Source organism: Podarcis cretensis (genome assembly GCF_951804945.1).
Source record: "Podarcis cretensis genome assembly, chromosome: 3".
Taxonomy (NCBI): Eukaryota; Metazoa; Chordata; class Lepidosauria; order Squamata; family Lacertidae; genus Podarcis; species Podarcis cretensis.
Genome location: NC_137172.1, coordinates 78,994,100 through 79,014,269, shown reverse-complemented (window position 1 = coordinate 79,014,269; position 20,170 = coordinate 78,994,100). Strand labels below are relative to the sequence as shown.

At 39.9% G+C, this 20,170-nt stretch overlaps 1 long non-coding RNA gene across 2 annotated transcripts in view; it reads left to right on the top strand.

The window, feature by feature from the left end:
* LOC307213673 overlaps window positions 1-20,170 on the top strand; it is a 189,218-nt gene that overhangs the window by 15,104 nt on the left and 153,944 nt on the right. The window contains exons 2-3 of one of the 2 annotated variants that reach the window (XR_013837623.1): window positions 4,153-4,237; window positions 9,256-9,432. This is a non-coding gene — a long non-coding RNA (uncharacterized lncRNA). The remainder of the gene's footprint in view (window positions 1-4,152; window positions 4,238-9,255; window positions 9,433-20,170) is intronic. The other variant, XR_013837622.1, reaches the window with a different exon arrangement.

The window sequence follows — 20,170 nt, the reverse complement described above, 5'->3', positions numbered from 1 at the left end:
CAGTTGATAAGCCATATACAGTATCTGTCCATCTTAAGTAATGCTTTCTGTAATACTTGGCCATTGCTGATTATGAAGATTTGGACAGAGGATAAGCCAAAAGCTGATATAACAGACCTCATAGGTACTTTTAATGTTAGTTTCAGCACTCACTTGGGGGTTCGAGCAAACATACTGACATTTAACACTTGTAGCCACTTAGAGGGTGAAATAACCCAGATATTGGAGTTTATCAGCCTGTTAGTAGCCTGCACACCTTTAGCATTGTTAATTCTATCTTACTTTTAGGGCCTTTTGCCAAAGAGTCAAGTTGGCTGCAATCCTAACCCTAGATAACTAGGAGTAAGCCCCACTGAACTCAATGGAACTTATTTCTGAGAAGACATAGGGTTTTCCCCAACATAGTCATCCTGTTTGTGCAAGGACTTTTGCTTGTGCAGTTGAATTTTCCTTCCCACTCCTCTCTCCGCTGAGCCTCCCCTGCACCAGGGGAGGATTACAGTACTTCCAAAACAGATGGAAGGGGGATGGGAGGAGGGAAGAAAGTGTGTGTGTGGGGGGGGGAATTAGGTTGCATAAGCAGAAATCCTTACATGAATGGGACAACTTTATTGGATACAATTGGATTAGTCTGTGTTTGTACGAAAACCATAAAACAGAGCTTAGAAGTTCACCTGGATGGTTTTAGACACTGCCTTTCAGCCTACCTCACAATTTTCTTTTAAAGTTAGGATGGAGGTGGGCTTATCACATGCATTGTCCTGACTTCTTTGATGGAATGGTAGTGTGATGATGATAATTATTAATAAAAAGATTACTGAAGCAGTTAAACAGTTAACTGCTTCCCCATGCACCCTATGACTAAAGATGCTAAAGACAATGGATTTTAATGTAAAATTGGAGTTCTTGATTGAACTGTTTTCTTTCTTCTGTTCTTGTTTCCATGCATTTATTCACTTTGATTATCTCATTGAATGATTTTACTAATGAATGAGTTGGGATGTATCCAAGGAAGAAGACATTTAGTAATGGTAAACTACTACTATTTTAATTTAATTGTAGATTTCTAAAGATTCTACTAATGAGTATGTGAAACCTCTGCAAATATCTGACAAAAACTGTTGAAATCAACTATGCATTATTACGCAAAAACTGTTGAAATCAACTATGCATTATTATGAACTTGGCTATCTATTAAAATTCAAAAAACTCAACATGGAAGGGCAGTGCAAGTTAATCAAGTGCACAGCTTACACCAAAAAATACTTTTCAAACCTTGAAAAATAATGTATGGAGAGCAAAGGATTGTGTTGTTAGTCAACTAAACAAGAGGTGATCTGACAGTTGCAAAACTTTCTATTTCCCAGCAACAGTTTTGGTTTTTGGTTTTGGAAGCAGTGATAATTCTGGCATGGTTCAGAATTAATTTCTAAATAATGATTTGTAAAAGCCTAGTATGATTTTGATTAGTAGTCTGTTTTATTCCAAGGACACAAGTCAAGGTCAATGTTGCCCCAATAAAAGGGATATACTACAGCTTGCAGCTATAAATCACAGCTTTGCCTGAGAACTTGAGAGAATCATTGACAACGGCACGCTGACATTTAGGTTGTCTTTTCTTCATTTGCACTAATATATGCATGCAGGAGAAGCTATAATCTGTGAGTGAAATTTGCCTAAATAGAGTTTGAATTATAACAGTGACAGAGCTTATCTTAAAACTCCTTGTTTAGAGTTAGAATTGTATTGATTAAAGCATATCTTAATCGTAAAACTAAGTCTAACATAACTCTTGGAGTTATGTTAGTGGAATCACACAGTGAAACAATGTTTTAAAACCGTAAATTCTGCATATAAATATTTGCTACACTTCGCTGGAGCAAATTTGTGTGACACCCTCCCCTCTGCCTGGCAGGCATGCCCCATGGGTTTCAGTCATTGGTTGGTTTCTGACACCACTGCTGGGGAATGGACTTAGTTTGCCATAGAATTACACAAATTTGGACATCTTTTAAAAAGAGATTCGACAAACACACAGAGGATAAAGATATCAGTGGATGTTAAATATGATGACTACATTATGCCGCTACTATTAGATATAATCTGCCTCTGAATATCAGTTGCTGAGGATCATGAGTAGGCATGTGGTTGGCCACTGTGAAAACAGATGGGCCTTTGGCAGGGGCAGACTTTGGTCTTTCAAATTTCAGTGGCGCCCTGTGTGCGGCTAAAATTTGTACCCTTTCCTGCTTCTCATCTTCCATTCTGCTCAATTCACTGCATCATAATTTTGGCGCCACCTACAGTAAGCTTGGGACGCGGGTGGCGCTGTGGGTTAAACCACAGAGTCTAGGACTTGCCGATCAGAAGGTCAGCAGTTCGAATTTGCACGACTGGGTGAGCTCCTGTTGCTCAGTCCCTGCTCCTGCCAACCCAGCAGTTCAAAAGCACGTCAAAGTGCAAGTAGATAAATAGGTACTGCTCTGGCGGGAAGGTAAACGGCATTTCCATGTGTTGCTCTGGTTCGCCAGAAGCGACTTAGTCATGCTGGCCACATGACTGTATGCCGGCTCCCTCGGCCAATAAAGTGAGATGAGCGCCGCAACCCCAGAGTCGGCCACGACGGGATCTAATGGTCAGGGGTCGCTTTACCTACAGTAAGCTTGGTGCCCACTGTGACAGAACTGGTTGCGCTACACTAAATCTGTCTCTGTCTTTGGTCTCATTCGGCAGGGATTGTTTTGCATTCTTGTTTCTTCTTTGCAGCCCTTTCTCTGGCCATGAAAAAGTATAGCACATCATATTATGTGACGCTGAAGCTTTCTCCTCCTCAGTTGAAGGTCTAGTGATCCTGCTATTATGTAACATGCAAATATCAATAGCAGATTAAGACAGATTATCATTAAGTATGTGGCAGAGTTGCTATTAAAACTTGTTTATACTAATATATCAATTGGTGATTATGGCTTGCAATTCGCACATCCCTGGTTACACCTACCAAAACAAAGAGGCAGCCATCTTCCATTTGGCTGCTGGGCTGCATTCTTTTCAAGGAGAAAGATTATGCTGATATGTGGAAATATTTCAATAGCCACAGGTTTTTTTGTGTGTGCCTTTGATTCCCTTAATCATGGACACAAAGCTGAACCAGAACCCAGCACTCAGCTGGAGGCTATCTGGAGCTTTCATTAGCTTTTTTACCCTTCATAATAAGAAATTCTATATTGCTGAGCGTAAGAAACAAATGACCTTGAATTATCCTGAAATGTTGTTAATGCTTGTTCATATAACAAACAAGAATTACAGGAAACATTATGGTTGTTGCTATTCCTATGTTCTCATCAGGTATCTTTGTGGATGAAGGTCAAAATGGGGAAAGACAACAATGAAGGAACTAGTGAATGTAAAATCAAGTTATTTTCCAAATACTTTTATTCATGCCTGAAAAATATTTTATATAACTTGCCCCTTTCCGTCAGCATGATCTGACACAAAGATGAAGTACGTTAACAAGGTAACACAGGTGATAATCTGGCATCTGAAATCATTCACACCAACAGAAAGCTTAAAAGCACATAAGTATTTGTTTGAGCTATTGTTGTCATCACAGCAAGTGTAAAGTCAGACGTAGTTTTTCACATTTAATAGTATAAGGTCTCCCTGCTGAAAACATGTACCAGATGCTGGCTTTCCTCAAGGTTAAATGTGATTATAGCATATACACACACAAATTGCAGGCAGAGATTAAATCACAAAATAATGAGATCCTCTCGGAAGATAGCATACAACTGTGATTATGCTACCTTTGCCTCTAAGATATGCTTCTGTTTTAAATTCTTTCTGCAGAATATTCAGTGCGAAAGGGAGTTTTATTGGGCTGCACTTGAAAGTTGATTGACTTTTTAAATAAACTGTAGGACAGTCCGACAGTTTCCCCCTATTATTATTTATCTGCAAGTAATTTTAATCTTGATATACATATTCACGTACTTAATTGACTTGGGACAGTGGTTCAGTTAAAATTAGGGCACTACAGTAGGTTAAGTGCTACCTGCTGTATGGCTGAATTTTCTTATAAGAAGACATCTGATAACAGTTTGAAAGGGTATTCCTATTAAACAGGAGGAATAAGCATCTAATGCCGACTTTCAGATAAGTGACATCAGAACTCATTGGAAGGCTCAATCTAAACTGTGTCTGGAGGAAGTGGAGAGAGAGAAGGCTGAGCTCAGTGAAGGTAAGAAATGATTGGGGTGGAGGGTAAGGATCATCACACTGCTGATCAGTGGATTTGCTAGAATGAATTCTGATAAGAGCACATATCAACACTTTGCAGCAGTTAAGAGCTGCTTGGCAAATGAAGTTACTTCTTGCCTCATGTTATCCTTGCACAAAAAATTGGCCATAGTCACAGTTCTGGGATATGATGTCTGCATTTGTACATACTTCTGGTCCATGGTTTAGCATTACCGGGGTGAACCACAGACAGCCCTAGGCCTACATACTTCTCTCTCCTCCTCTGGTACACTGGTGAGAAGGAGTTTGGAAGAATTTGCTTCCAGTTTAGACCAGCTGCAGACCGGCATGACATCAGAACTCAGACAAACTGCAATTAGTCTCACCTTTGTATTAAGTTATTTAACAAATGTATATCTCACCTTTTAGAAAGCATTGCACAATCACATCAAGTTAAACAAGCCTCCAACAATAATGTATTTTAAAACTCCAGTAAAACACAGAAGATCAGCAGAAAATATGCATAGATAAAATGATAAAAACTGCCAACAGATAACACAAGTGGCCAAACTAAGTTTATGAAGACATAGCTATGCCCAACTGTAAAAACAGGATGGGGAAATAAGTTTTCTACGGTATGGTCCCACTAAGAGTGGCTAGTAGCACAAAGCAGCCAAGGTCAAATCATGGTTTAAGAAACTGACTTGTTTTCTTAAAACCCAACCATCTATGTCTATTCGGTGATTTCTGTTGCCAACTTTTAATTTAATGTATCTAAATTCATTCTGCAGATAAAATGAATATCTGCATCCTTTGGCTATAACACTGTAGATGCTGTATGTCATTTAATCGCCCTCAGCCCAAGTCTCTATCCTTGTAGGAGCAAGCTTTGTCATTTAATCCAGTCTCCCCTTACTCTTTAGTCCCAGTGCATCATGGATTTGTAGTTATAATTATTTCATGAAACGCTTGGGTATAAAAAAATGTCTATACTATATGTTTATAATTTGACAGTTGGTATAATACCTGTATCTGGAGACCCAGAATTTTACTGGTGCACATCTGTTGGTTACTCTGTGAGTCTTGGAGAAAACATATTAACCAATTAATGTATGCAAAACCCTTTGAAGATGTAAAGCCCTGTTAAAGAGCTAAGGGAGATGGCCAACTAAGCAACATGCATTTTATTAACTTATATTGCTAAATATTTTTAGTAGTCTCTTGAAATTTACGCTGCTGAATTTATATGAGAGAACAAACAACTAATAGGGTTATGGATGGAAGGGAAAAGGAAGATGCCACTACTTTAATATCTGAAAGTTGTTATAAGCCTTTTAGTTAGGTCACATTTTGGAGCAAAGTTGCTTGACAGGCAAATTGTTTATGAATATAATTAATGTAGTTCCGTTTTTAATAACCAGTTTGCTGTCAAGAGAGTTTATATATGGATAAAATGTATGTGCTATAAAACTTTAATTTAACCAGGTGAGTACTTAATAATATTTCCTCGAAGTCTCAGTTGCTTTTTTAAAAAAATAAATAAACCTTTTCAGTCTTCTTTTAGACAAAAATGCCCACCTTTGCTACTTGAAATCATGGTTGCCTTCATTTCTCCAAGAGATTACGGATGGGACTGTCTCCAGGTATTATTATGCCTTGTTTGACTACAGAAATCAGCGTTAAGTGTTCTGAAGCTCACTCAAGCATTTTCCCAGGCATCTCCCATACCCTCCTGGAGCAAGAACTGGATTTGTTAACACAGGCTTCCTCAACCTTGGTCCACCAGATGTTTTGAGACTACAATTCCCATCATCCCTGACCGCTGGTCCCACTAGCTAGGGATCATGGGAGTTGTAGGCCAAAAACATCTGGAGCGCTGAGGTTGAGGAAGCCTGTGTTAACAAAATGCATAGATTCCCCCCCCCCCAATGACTGTATCTGTTGGTACTTTTTTTTTAAGGTGCCAGCTGATGTCAACAGGCAGGGAGTTCCAAAGTCTGTGACACTAAAAGATCTTACAAACGTGGAACAAGTTTTATGTGGTACCTTTAACAATATCTTGATTCCTATTAATGTCTTAATTCCTGATATAGGAAGAAGGGAGGGGGGGGAGGTAGCCTGGGTTTAGGACTTACTGGAAAAGGTTCCTAAGAGTTTTTTGTGGTATTTGGGCGTTGGATTGACATTGCCTTGATTTTATACCGTCTACACAAATTCTTGCTTTCTCTGTGTGCAACCTTTGCCATTTGTAAATGACCAGTTTACTGCAAAATCCACCGTAAGAGTCCAGAATTCAGGTCTTCGATTTCCCACCTCTAAGGGAATAGAGTAGTATGAAACAATGATAGTAATGCTGGGCCTATTTTGAGTCTGAGTAAATCTCCTAAAAAGTGGATATGTTGAAAATAGTTGAAATTCAGGATACGGTGGTAGTTAAAGTTACTTTCACATTTGCAGAAGCTGAAAGTATTGTGTGTAACAATGTAGTTTTAGTTGGTCAGACTTGGTCAGGACTCCCTCAGACCAAGACTACTACTGATTAGAAATATTCAAAAATATGAACCTATTTATACTATGCTTATCTGGAAAATGTATAGCTTGAAAATAGGCACCCTTGATTTACATTTATGAAGAATAAAGCATGTGTGCACTAAAGATGGAGACTCTTGAGAGTCCCATGGACTGCAAGAAGATCAAACCTATCCATTTTTAAGGAAATCAGCCCTGAGTGCTCACTGGAAGGACAGATCGTGAAGCTGAGGCTCCAATACTTTGGCCACCTCATGAGCAGAGAAGACTCCCTGGAAAAGACCCTGATGTTGGGAAAGATGGAGGGCACAAGGAGAAGGGGACGACCGAGGACGAGATGGTTGGACAGTGTTCTCGAAGCTACCAGCATGAGTTTGACCAAACTGTGGGAGGCAGTGGAAGACAGGAGTGCCTGGCGTGCTCTGGTCCATGGGGTCACGAAGAGTCGGACACGACTAAACAACTAAACAACAACACTAAAGACATGCACCAGCCTCAAGAGTCTTTATATATATATATATATATATATATATATATATATATATATAAAAAATTTTATTTCCCGGGCAGCTCTCTAAGGGTTCTCCACTCCCTCCCTGCACTCTGACCCTCAGGAGTCATTTCTGATCTGCATTTGACTTCAGGAAGCAGGTTGATCTATTCTGAGTTGCTCTGTTCTCTGTCCACTTTTACTTGTGTTTCATGCCCACAACAGCTGTTTCCCATCATGCAGTATTATGAGGAAGAAAAAGAAAAAACTATAACTCCCTCCTCTCTTTTGACAGAAATTAATGAAATATGCAGGCATAGCAAAGGGATTAATCTTGCCAAATTGCAAACAAATCCATCCAGGGGCTTGAGGGCTGGGCATCTTCATTTTTATTTTTTGAAAAAGGAAGCATCTAACTTTTGGGAGGAACTGGATAACATTTGCAGCCTTGGTTCCCCTTTCTGAGAGCATGAACTCAACCAGATTTCAGAAGGATAGCTACCCTGGCAGCAATTGCATGCTGGAGTGTGTAAAAAGGGGAATTGCTAAACCTCCCATAATGCTTTGTGGGCAATTGGCTTCAAAATTGCAGGCATGAGAGAGGTGCCCCTGGATAACAAATCTGTCAAACTGCAGACAGATCGTTCCAGGGGCATTTGTGCTCTGCATCTTTAAAGTTGATTAGGAGAGTAGCAGAAAGTGAATCACTTTCCTCCATATGATTCTGTTCCTGTTTATTTATCCCTCCCCCAATCCGCTGGGATCTGATAGCCATGGAAAAACTTCCCTCATTTTATGGAAAGCAAGACGTGTCCATTGCAAAGCAGCGTGTTGTTAAGTTTTGCTTATGGAAAGCTCCACCCTTTCCGCAGCCCCAACTCCCACTAACTTTATGGCTAGTAAATGAGACATAGGTTTTCTCTGGCAAGATATTATATGCACTTTATGTAATTGCACTTTAAAAAAACATATTGAGTTATGAAGTACAAGGAGGCACTCTGTGTGTGACACACCTGCTTAAATATTTTTGGAATTCGTAAGTTGTATCAACCACTGTGTATTTTTAGCGTCTCATAGGTGTTTACATATGTATGCCAAAACATGTAACGAAGTTGATACTCTGCCAAAACAAAAGCTGCCATTGTACCATCCAAATGGGCTACAGATTGTTGTGTCCTCCACTTCTGGTACAACTTCCATTCAAAAAGTATCAGCTGTTAACTGCATGCTCACAAGATCTTTCCTTGGCAGGAGACCAGCTGGCAGCAATGCGGGGGGCGGGCCGGGCGGAGAGATAAGAAGATAAGGCTTACTAAGGCAGGGGATCCCAAGTGCCCTGCGTTACTGGCATTGCTGATTATTCTGCAGATTCAGAAAACAACTGGGCTGAGGGTGAGAGAGCATAGAAGGAAAGCTCCCCCCTTTCTATTTTCTGTCTAGAAAAATAATCTTGGTGAGGCAGAATGTCTGACTGGTTAGGAACCACTTGAGAAACTGGGCCCTTGTCTCTGCACCAAGGTTATATTTTACTGCCAGTAACATATAGAAAAAAAGTAATTGCTGCATAGTTAAGGACAGGCTTCCTCAACCTTGGCCATATGTTTTTGGCCTACAACTCCCATGAGCCCTAGCTAGCAGGACCAGTGGTCAGGGATGATGGGAATTGTAGTCTCAAAACATCTAGAGGACCGAAGTCGAGGAAGCCTGGCTAAGGATATGCCACCTTTAGGTGGCAATTCTATACCTACTTACTTGGAAGTAAGACCCATTGAACTCAATGGACTTATTTTCAAATTGACTTGTATTGGATTATGTTTTCATTTACCAAATTACAGAATTTTCATTTAGATGCCATGGAAAGCCATAAAAAGAAGCTGTTTTATAACCTGAAAAAGTTTACATCCCTGTCCTGTTTCTTTCTTTTCCAGCAGAAGGGCAATATATATATATATTCATTTTTTAAAAATATATATTGATGGATTCTTTGTTTTATATTTCAGAGCACTGAGCATATGGCCATTTCTGCCTGTGTTCACAGCTTTGCAGCAGTGCCTGTCAACATCCACCAGAGAGCAGAGCAGCTCTAACACCCGGGTCTTTTATGCTTTGGAAATCAATGGAGACAGCTACACAGCCAGATCCTGGCCAAACAACATGGATTGCAGTTCATTTCAAAGGTCAGCGCATATTTAAACTTGCTTCATTACTTCCACCTTTATGCCTGAGATTTTCATTTTTTGAAAATCAGTTTACCTAGGTTCCTTTAGAGACAGAAAAAAAATGAAAGTGCTGAGTCCTATTTTCATTTGGAGATATCAAGCTTTTTATCAAATTATAGTGGTGGCGTTTCAGAATATTTCATATCTGATCAGAAAGAAAATCCAAAAATAATTTTCTCTTTATTCAAGAGTCTTTCAGGCACTAGGACTGTTTTATTTATTACTTGATATCTGTGCACTAGTCAATCATTTTTGAATTCAGACAAGAAAATAGAATTCTTATTTTTAACAGTGTATTAAAAAAAAATCCTAAAAATGTGTACTGTTGAAATGCTGTAGGTTTTATTTCTAGCATAAAATTAGAGACCCACTTCTCATTCTGCTGAATGTATAATGTTGGTTTTAACCACAATAGATTATAATGAAGCTGTACATTTAAGAAAAGCATCTTACATTAGTTAATTATGGGCACTACACCTCCTGTGTATTTGTACAGCAACATTTATCTTTTAGCTTTCAGGCTCTTGGCTGCCTTGTATCATTGAGAACACTTCCATGTAGCTCTATTCCGAAATATCGGTGCTTTCACGTTGTGTGCCCATGCGTGTGTGGAGCATTTTTTAATGTTAATGTTTCATCTGAATATGATTCTAAAGAATGGATCACCTCTTTTGTTTATTAGCCCAATAGAACTGTTGCTCTGCTGTATAACTCAGTAACATTTACTGGAGGAGAAATAAGGACTTCGGGGACCTAATTTCAGATCTTGCAGTCCTTTTGTTTTCTATGAATATATGAAACAAACCAAAACATAAGTCTTCAAGTAGTAATTTTCTCTTCTGTGATGTGTTCAGCGACCATTGCTTTCTTCAATAAATTAATCCCCACAGCCTTCCCCGCAGAATCCTCATCTCTCATACCTCAAGAACTGCAGCATGATGAGAAGGAAGCCAGAAATGGCCTTCTTGAGGACATAGCCCTTGCAGGCAGCCCAACACATAGTGCTGCCCATCTCTTCTTTCTGACACCCAATATAGTTCCCGTGTCAGGAGAAAAAGCATTGCTTAATGTCAGTGCTAAGTCTTACAACCTTAAGCAGGGATAAGTCAACAACATGTGACATGGTTGTCAAAATATCCACACTTGCTGCCCATCTGCTGCCGAGCCTGGTTCAAGGTTCTTGCATGGTTCAAGTCCTGAATGACTTAGATCCAGGATACCTTAGGGACTGCCTGGACTCTTATATCCCAGATCGATCACTGAAATCATCTGTAGGAATGTTGTTGGTTTTCCCCTGACTTGGCAAGGTTAATTTGACATCAAAGTAGAACCAAGCCTACAGTGTCACTGACCCAGTTTTGTGGAATGATTTTCCAGTTTCAGTAGGAATCTTCTATATTCAACTTTACATGCTTGCCAAAAAGTTTCCTTTGCTGCGAGGCTTATGCAAGCAATTAACACAAATATTTTTTGAAATAGTTGGTAATCCGTTATTTATTTGTTTATTTAAAAAAACCCACAACAGTGGCTTTTATTATGTATACAGTCATACCTTGGAAGTCGAACGGAATCCATTCCGGAAGGCCGTTAGACTTCCAAAATGTTCAAAAACCAAATCGTGGCTTCTGATTGGCTGCAGGAAGCTCCTGCACTTTTTGTGGGGAGCAGGGCGGGAGATATACAGCAATTGACATAACCATGAATGCCAATACTTGATGTTCATTCTGGGAAGTTCATCCTAGCTTTTCCATGAGAAAAATTGTGTTCTGGCACAATCTATTTAACTATGCATTACAGTAATGATTCAGGACACCAAGCCTGCACTATATTTGATGAATAATGGTTCCAGAGTGGCTGGGGGTTACCACTCCAGTATTTTATGTTAATAAGGAAGACCTTATAAGATGATAAAATTCCAGAAGAGATTTCCTTAGCCCCAGTTTTATACATGGTATCTAAGTGAAAGGACAGGATTTCTTAACCCCTGAATTTACCAAGTGCAGCATATGAATTCCTCCTAATGGGTCTATGTTTACTATGACTTCTTCAAAAAAGGAACTATAGCAGAATCCTTAAAAAGTAGCAGTTTTTGACCTGTTCAACACACTGCCATTGTAGGTACTGTGTGCAAGACAATAGAAGAAATAAAACTGATGACTAAAATAGTTAATATCATCCTTATGCTTGTGGATTTCAGTTTGTTGTATGAGCAAGAGTTCCCGCTCTTAGCATTCGTACTTGAAGTATGAAGTAGCAGCCGCTGTGGTATTTAGAGCTTAGGGTCTTTAAGCCACAAGGAGCACTGGTGCAGACTTAAAGATTCAAATGTCATTAAGCTTAATATTTTTTCAAACTTCTTGTGGGCTTGTAATAAGCTTACTCTATGTGCTATATGATAAGACAGGATGAGGCTAGAACATGTATTTGACAAAATACCAAAAAGAGCTTTGGTAAAGTTGCTATAGCTAAGAAGCCTTACGGCTAGTAGGGACTGGATTTGTATTTATTTATTTTAGGCTACAGCAAAAAAATGGCAGATGATTCACACATGATTCTTTCTTTCTCTCCACATGAGTAGCCTTGACATTCCATGGATTATGGTGGCCATGGGACTTATTATTTAAAGGGGAAGGGATAGCCCTCAATTTAAAGGAGTCCTCTGTTTGAAAGACTGTCTGTCCCAAGCCTAGTTTACAAAAAATGAACAGAAGACAGAGCAGGGCCTTGAAGCTGCCCATCAACTGAGCAGCCAGCTAAGGAGGCACACAGACCAACCGGTCACCCAGTCTTCCACACTATGGGGATATATACTATATTTCTATTTAGCTTATAGTAATTATCACTAAATTTGTACTTATAAGTAAAAGTAGCATATTTTGGGCATATATCTTTTTGGGCTGTGCTTTAGTGTCTACTCTGCTTTGAATGCATGTGTGCATGAAGAAATGTAACATGAACTGGGCAATCACAGAGACGGCCAGCAAAAATTTCCGAGTGACTTCTGAGCTTGGTGAAGGTTTCTTGACCCACTTCCAGAGAAATGAAGCCATAAAGTGTTCCATGAATGCCTGACAGGCCCCATGGAAATCAGCACTTCATTATTAATGGTACCAGTCATAAGCAAGTAGAATCAGTGGTGATCCAGATCTTCCACCACCTTCTGAGAGCGTCCATTCCACTGTTGAACAGCTCTTACTGTCAGAAAATTCTTCCTGATGTCTAGCCAGAATCTGCTTACCTGAAGCTATTGGTTTGAGTCCTATCCTCCGAAGCAGGAGAAAACAAGCTTGTTTCATCTTCCATGTGACAGCACTTGAGATATTTGAAGATGGCTATCTTCAAATCTCAGTCTCCTCTTTTCCAGGCTAAACATCCCCAGCTTCTTCAACCGTTCCTCATAAGGCTTGGTTTCCAGGCTCTTGATCATCTTGGCCTATGCACAATAGGCTTCTGACAGTGAGGAAATTCTAATGGGGCTTTTGGATCTTTTCTACCCGAATGCACAAGTGGGATTTGTGTGTGTTTTTGAAGATTAATGAATTTAGCTCTGAGGAGAGGAATTCTATAACTGGAAGAAGATTATTTTCCACAACCTTAAGATGGAACTTAAGTTTTGGGGTGATAAGGAGGTTTACATTGCCTCCAACCACTAAGTAATGCTACTCAATCTCGCTTCTATTTGCCCATCATATAGTTTAACACATAAAATAAAGCTGAAGGTTTGTTACTGTAAATAATGCCATTTCTCTTCATTTCTGCTCTCTGTCTTTCAAGGGACCCATGTGTTTTCTTGTGGGAGACTGATGTGTTACGCTGATTTTATCATTTAAAAAAATTAGAGGGAACATCTATTATAGTTTCTTGGTCTCAATACCCCTGGTGCATCCTAGCAGAGGCTAAGTCTAATTAAGGCTGCATAACATTGCTTGCACTCCACCTTAATAATATTACAAAGCACAGACTATATATTATTCCCAAATCACCATCCTCCCTACCGTTTTATTTAACATCCAGTCTTGAAGAAGAATTCCAGAGTACTCAAAAGATTGCTTTTGAAAGCGACATTTTTGATGATCCTAATAATGATATCCTATTGTGACTTTCTGAAGTTTTTCCAAACGTGACCTGTGTTTCTTTAGATATAGTAGCAGATAACACCCGCCACCCCGAATTGCATAGTTTTTATAGCTATGGGCTTGAAGGCCCAACTAGATGTGAATTTAATTATGTGGATGCAATTAATGTTTATGCTTTTTGTTATGTAAAAAAGCAGCTGTGGGGCTGTGGAAATGGGGAGAGGAAAGCTAACTTTTTCTCTGCCTGCATCAGGCTCAACAAACATGGCCGATTGAAGCTGCTGTTTATATTTCAAGGAAGCTTCCATTGGTGCCAATGGGAGCCTTGTTTTTCTGCTTGGCAGTCACATTAGATAAATAATGGAAACTATTATATTGTGGATCTCAGAAGGATTTTTTTTTAGATGCTCAGCTATAAGCTTGCTACAACAAGCTTCATTTTCTTGCCATCTTGTCTTAACTGGGTACATCAGGCTGTTGTGGTGGTCTACATATATTACACATTATTGTTGTTTAGTCATTTAGTCGTGTCCGACTCTTCGTGACCTCATGGACCAGAGCATGCCAGGCACTCCTGTCTTCCACTGCCTCCCGCAGTTTGGTCAGGCTCATGCTGGTAGCTTTGAGAACACTGTCCAACCATCTCATCTTCTGCCATCCCCTTCTCTTTGTGCCCTTGTGTAATAATGTGTAATATTACACATTACATTGTTATAACTTTATACAGGCATTCAGCTAAGACCACTCCGCAACAGACAAAAGATTGTAAATTCTTTATTGACATTATCTTTTGGCCACAGAAACTGCAGTTCCAGTTTCACAAGTTAGCATTATTAATACAATGTTCAAAATGACATTTAATAGTAATAATTGTCCATGATTTATTTTAATGTCATCTCTTGTGCATCATTGTATCTACATCTTAAGAAAGAATTATGGAAAAGAAAGATATCTGCAAGGCAGTCTATGTTGTTTACCACATGAGTTTTAAACATGTGGTCCTTTTTCACTTCTCTCTGGAAAGTACAGATAGTGTGGTCACCTGTCACAACTTGAGAGGATTGCTATTCCACAGAGAATGGACAGGGGCACACAAAGCCCTGCTCCAAGTTACTGCAGAATGAGTTTCTGAGATCTTTGGAACTTTACAGTAGAAACTTTCTAGCAGACTGCATCAAAGGGATAAGGAGACCTCTCATGTAACCTGTTCCTGAGCTGCAGAGGACCTTATATGTTAGCAATAGCACCTTGAATCTGACCTGGTAGCAGACTGGAAGACAGTGCAAATCCCACAAGTAGTCTGTTAAATGCACAAGCAAAACTAGCTGCTGTGTTCTGCAGCTTCTGGGTAGCCTCACGCAGAACGCATTACAGGAATCCAATTGTAAGGTTACCAGAGCATGGTCCAGCTGTCCTAATCCAGGAATTGCTGTAGCTGTATTACCAATCAAAGTTCTTAATTTATGAATTCAACCCCTAGTGAATTAGACCTCCTCTAGTCCACTTGGTTTTCATGCATTGTTTCAGGAGTGTCACGGTTGTTCTCAGGATCAGATGAGATTAATAGAAAAAATAGCCGGCTGTCCTCAGCATTTTGCCATCACTCCCCAGAAAAAAATGGGTGTATTACGAACAAGGTTCAAATGATTCATTGTATAACTGGAAGATGAAGGACTTTTCTATCACTTTTGGACAAGAATTCAAAATTTTAGGTTTTAGCTTTCATGCCGTCTTCCAACCCTTAATTTCCTTAAGCTGTGCATGCTCGTTTCTTTCAGCCTTGTCTTGTACACTACATAGTTTAAACGTTTAATCCCATATTTACTACTCTTCCTCTTCCTCCTCAGGACATTCTTTTTTTCTCATTAGGACAACAATGAAGGTCCAGAATCAAAAGCTCCAAAGAATGTATCAAATATTCTATTTGTGCACCAATTCCTGAGTGTTCATTTGGATGCAGAAGCTCCCATGTTCAGCCCTGAAATCTAAGGTTGGGAGAATCTCCCCTAGAGACCTATTGACCAACGGAGTGGACACTACAGTGGTACCTCGGGTTAAGTACTTAATTCGTTCCGGAGGTCCATTCTTAACCTGAAACTGTTCTTAACTTGAAGACCACTTTAGCTAATGGGGCTTCCTGCTGCTGCTGCACCGCCGGAGCATGATTTCTGTTCTCATCCTGAAGCAAAGTTCTTAACCCGAGGTACTATTTCTGGGTTAGTGGAGTACATAACTTGAAGCATCTGTAACCTGAGGTACCACTGTACTGGTCTGGAGGGGCTGGAGGCCTACCTCAGTATAAGGCAATGGATAATAACATACAGTATATATGCGCTCCACCACCACCACCCCAGCAAAATACAGCTAAATAGAATCCAATTTTTGTCCATTTCCTACTTAAGCATATTGTGTAAGCAAGAATCTCAAAAACAAACACACAAAGTGGTCTCATGGGATCTAATTCGCTATGTGGTATGAGTGTGATGGCTAGTAATGTCTGCTCTTGTTTACAGTATGCAAAGTGCTCTATTATTTTTTATCTCATTTATATTTGCAACAACCCTGTTTGGTATATATACAATCTCTTGCCCAATTCTTATTAATTTAGGGGAATCCCACTGGTTTCTGTGACCTTGCAGCCAGTTGGAGGGGTGGGGGAATTGGCACAGCCTTGTTTGAGGCTGCCCAGAATAACCTTGGTTGCGTCTTCCATAGGCAAACTTAAAGTTTTGCCTACTGCAGAACGTTGATGCCGGACACTGGTAGGCACATAGGAGTATTCAGTGCTGTGTGTGCTTTTTCTAATAGAAAAAAATAGGTGCTGGTACTCACCATGAAGTTGTTACACTAAGTGCCACATTTTTAACATTTGGGGAAAAAGTACCATTGAGTACCCTCAGGAAAAAAGCACTGACGGTACTCCTAACTCATTATTCTGGGCAAAAGTCAATATTGTCCAGACTATGCATATACCCCAGAGCTTCAGATGAATATTTCTGGTGAGGTTTCTTGTGTGTGTATCTGCTGCGGCGTACGCATGTGTGTGTGTGTGTGTGTGTGTTTGCGCTGCGCTGGCCCGCACCTGTCCGTTTGTCAGCTTGCACTTCGTTTGGCGGCTCGCACAGCTTCATCTGCCCTCTGCACATGTGATTAAATATTAATTAGGCTTCTAATATAAGCAAGTGAGTTCACAGGCCCAAGCGCCACATACATAATGCATGAGGTACCCGAAGGCTCAGCCTGAAAAGCTGATTGGCCACCTTGGATTTGTATAATTATGAAGTTTCATTATTAACAGTGGAGGCAGTGGAGAGATTTGCCTAGCTTGAGGGACTTTGAAAGCATAAGCTGTCTCATTAGGGAAAAGGGGAATAAGGCATAATATGCAAACTTGTTAGCAGGAGGGGGAGGGAGGGGAAAAAAATAAAAATTAAGCCCCGTTCTTTAACAGGAGCATTGTGTGGGTATGTGTGTGGGTATATATTAAAAAATAATTTAAGATGGCGGGGAAAACCTGAAATTCAAATATAAGAGTTTGCCTGCTCTGCCTTTCACCACTTTCCTTTTATTCGGAAGGCTCTCTTTTGCTTCAAAGCATTTACGCTTCATATATAACAATCTTTAATATTTTACTGAAAAATCCACAGGTAGCTTAATAGGTTCAGCAAAGTGAGAGGTGTGGAGGTGTGAGAGAATGAAGACCGTCCAGGGTTCTTGCTAGAATGTGTGTTGTGCATGCAATTAAATCTCAAGGTCAAACAATTTACAGACAATTACTTTTCTAACATCTCCAGAAATGCCTGCTTACACGTCTTTAATTTTAAATGATACTGATATTCCAATTCTCCCCAAAGGTTAATGCTGACTAAATCCAGCTGTGACCTGACACGATGCGACAGCACACTGCCTAATTATCCTCTGGATAGTCATTTACTTTAAACCATTAAAGGAATAGGCTGAGAAGATGATTTAGAACTCTGGAAGAGAGAAAAAACCCCTGTTACTCTGACTTTTTTCTTCTTCTTGAAGCTAGGATGGGCTGGAAAATAAAAATAAAAATCTTGCTAAATGTTAGCCATTTGCTTGTGATAACAGAAAATTGTCCATCCTGCTTTCTCTCCCCTCCTCCACTTGAAAAAAAGAAGGCAGGTTAAATTGCTAACTAGTTCATTTTATCCATTGCCGGTGGCTTGGCACTAAATGTCAGTGACAAATTTTGTACTTGTCTTGAAGAATGAATTAAGTTATGCACAAAAGCTATAGTGCTCTTTTTAAGATGAGTGAATTGCATAGAAAGTGGGGGGAGTTGCTCTTTTGGGGGAAAAAAAAGATTATATCGATTAAAGGCCTTTTCTATTGTAATGGAAGATAGGTAGTGGTTTAAGATAATTCTAAGAGTTACCTCCCACGGAGGCTGCAGTCCTTTGCTAGAAATTTCTCTAAGAGCTCTCATGTCACTTCATATAGCATGATTATTATCATAAGGCCATTTGTGATGGTAAGGAAAAAACAATTACAGAAGGCAACAACAATTATTGATTGACTAAAGTAAAACTTGCTCCCTTACATTCAAAGAGGTCAGCTTTTTACTACTATTAGGTAAAACTTTTTTACCACACACACACGGTGTGTGTGTATGTATGATAACAATTTGCAATACAGTATTGCCTGTGAACAGCTGATAAGGAAGAATAATTTATCCAACAATTTGTATTTGAAGAATCTAACAGAGACTTCATAATCCATCCAGCTCTTACCTGTTGGGAGCGGTTCTCCCCTTTCATTTATGAGTCAACAAAATATTAAATTACACATGTTAACATCACATCAATTAATGTGCTCTAGCTGTCCCTTTGAATAAGTCTCTACCTGCCCTCATTTAGCAGTTATAACTTTTTTGGTGAGTCATCAGTGCCACAAACTCTGTAAATTTGCTGCAGTGTTGCACCCTCCATGTGGAACACCAACACTCTACATTAGGGCTGTAACATTTCAAACACTTACTGAAAAATGATTCTTAGAGTAGGCTTAATAAAGTTTCAATAGCTAGTACTAACTTCTTATCCTCAGGAAAAGAAAATCCTCCTTCACATCCTTCAAGTTTCAAGAATTCTCTCTAGACCCAAGGACCCATTTTCTACTATCACCACTTGCCCCAGCAGAAGCTGCCTTAGAAGATACATAAAGCATACACTCAAAGGTGGCTTCTGATTGGTGGAGCAGAAGGCAAAGAAGCCATCAGTAGGTGGTACCAGAGCTAATGATAGGCAGAGCCAACTAAATCTACTTTTGTCCTCCCTCTTCCTGCCTACTAAGTTGCACAAGGGCAAAATTGAAGCTGGGGAGGAGAAAGCTGACAGTTAATGCCCTTCTCCTGACTGGATGCAAGTAAGAAGGCAGGCAGGTGAGAGCTGGTAGAGGATAGACTAATGCTGGTGAGGCACCACCCAATTTGCCTCAATGGACCAGTCTCCAGTGTTTGGGTGCTTGGTACCATGAATACCAAACACATGAAGGATTCTCCAAGAGTGCACCCTTATAGACCTGCCCCTAGCCTCTGCTAAGCCATGTCCCCCAGCTGACATGGGATCTGCATTAGTCTGAAGGTGGTCAACACATGTACAAATGTATTCAAGCAGGGCTCCCCTCCACAGGGGCGGCAACACTTTTTGGTCAGGGCTTGCATTGCTGTGGAAGAACCGAAGCATGTACATGCATAGACACATTGGGCCTCCTTCAGAATAATACCAGCCAAGCCCCCTAGATGAAGCAAATTAGCATTTAGGGCAGGGGTAGTCAATGTGGTACCATCCCAACGTTATGGACTGCAGTTTCTATCCTTTTTGCCCATTGGCCATGCTTGCTGGGGCCGACCTAGGAGGCAGGGCTAGCTGGATATGTTCTCAAAAGCCCCTTCATTCAGTCAACAACAAAGGTGCCAAAGGGCTAAGGTTATTGCATTATTATAAAGCCCCAAATATGCTCTTCTCTTTAGGCAGAGCCAAGTTGTTTAGTTTAAGTCCACTTATACTGAGTGCAAGGCAGATTTTACTCTGAGTCTTTGTGTGAATTAAAATAATAGAATCATGGAATCTCAACTAAAGCATCCATGACAGATGGCGATCCAATCTCTGCTAAAAAAAGCCTCCAGTGAAAGAGTCAACCACCTTCCAAGGAATTCTGTTCCATTGTCAGAACAGCTCTTACTGTCAGAAAGTTCTTCCTGATGTTTAGTCAGAATCTCCTTTCTTGTAAATTGAATTTATTGGATTGAGTCCTACCCTCTGGAGCAGGAGAAAACAAGCTTGCTCCATCTTCCATATGACAGCCCTTTAGATATTTGAAGATGGTTATCATCTCTCTCTCACTCTGTTCTTTTACAGGATAAACGTTAAACTCTGACACAGCCTGCCAAATTGATACTTAGTAATTTAAGCAAAATTATATATATATATACAATATTGCCAATTCTAAAAAAGTTTTCTCACTACCAAGTTTGTTCTCCAAGTTTAGAGAAAACACAAGTAAAATTGCCATGTGATTGATAACTTTCTATGTTCAGTAGGGCTCTGTTCAAAAAGAGAATGGGAAACTCTTGGGTGAAGGGTCTGTTTATTATT